General features: G+C 50.0%; 1 protein-coding gene across 1 annotated transcript in view; it reads left to right on the top strand.

Moving 5' to 3' along the window:
• The window catches only part of LOC102214944 (uncharacterized), a 6147-nt gene that overhangs the window by 2355 nt on the left and 3432 nt on the right, over positions 1-360 (top strand). The window lies entirely within an intron of this gene.

Here is a 360-nt window from a genome sequence, read left to right as displayed (position 1 = left end):
CAGAGCACGTGCAGAGTGTGTACTGCTCTCATTGATGCCGTCTGCCTGCTTCTTCATCCTGATGTGATAGATGGAGATATGGAAGCTTCATCCCAAAAATGTGCTCGTGTAGGTCTTTGCTTTCTGCAGCAGCTGTGGGTGCAGCTGTGGGTGCAGCTGTGGGTGCAGCGTGGTGTCAGCGTGGATCCGGTCCTGTGGACATTTAGCTGCAGGTTCTGAAGGTTTCAGGGTTCTGGGTCCTTCTCACCAGCATTTTGTTTCCTTGTGATGTTTCTTTGGCTTCATTAGTGCTCAGCAGTTATGTTCCCTGTTTAGCTCCTTGATTATTTAGTATTTCCCCCTTGTGTCTGCCCTGTGTGC

Source organism: Pundamilia nyererei, unplaced genomic scaffold (genome assembly GCF_000239375.1).
Source record: "Pundamilia nyererei isolate P.nyererei 1_Seehausen unplaced genomic scaffold, PunNye1.0 scaffold00266, whole genome shotgun sequence".
Classification (NCBI taxonomy): domain Eukaryota; kingdom Metazoa; phylum Chordata; class Actinopteri; order Cichliformes; family Cichlidae; genus Pundamilia; species Pundamilia nyererei.
The sequence above is the reverse complement of the archived record's forward strand: the minus strand, read 5'-3'. Positions and strand labels throughout refer to the sequence as shown.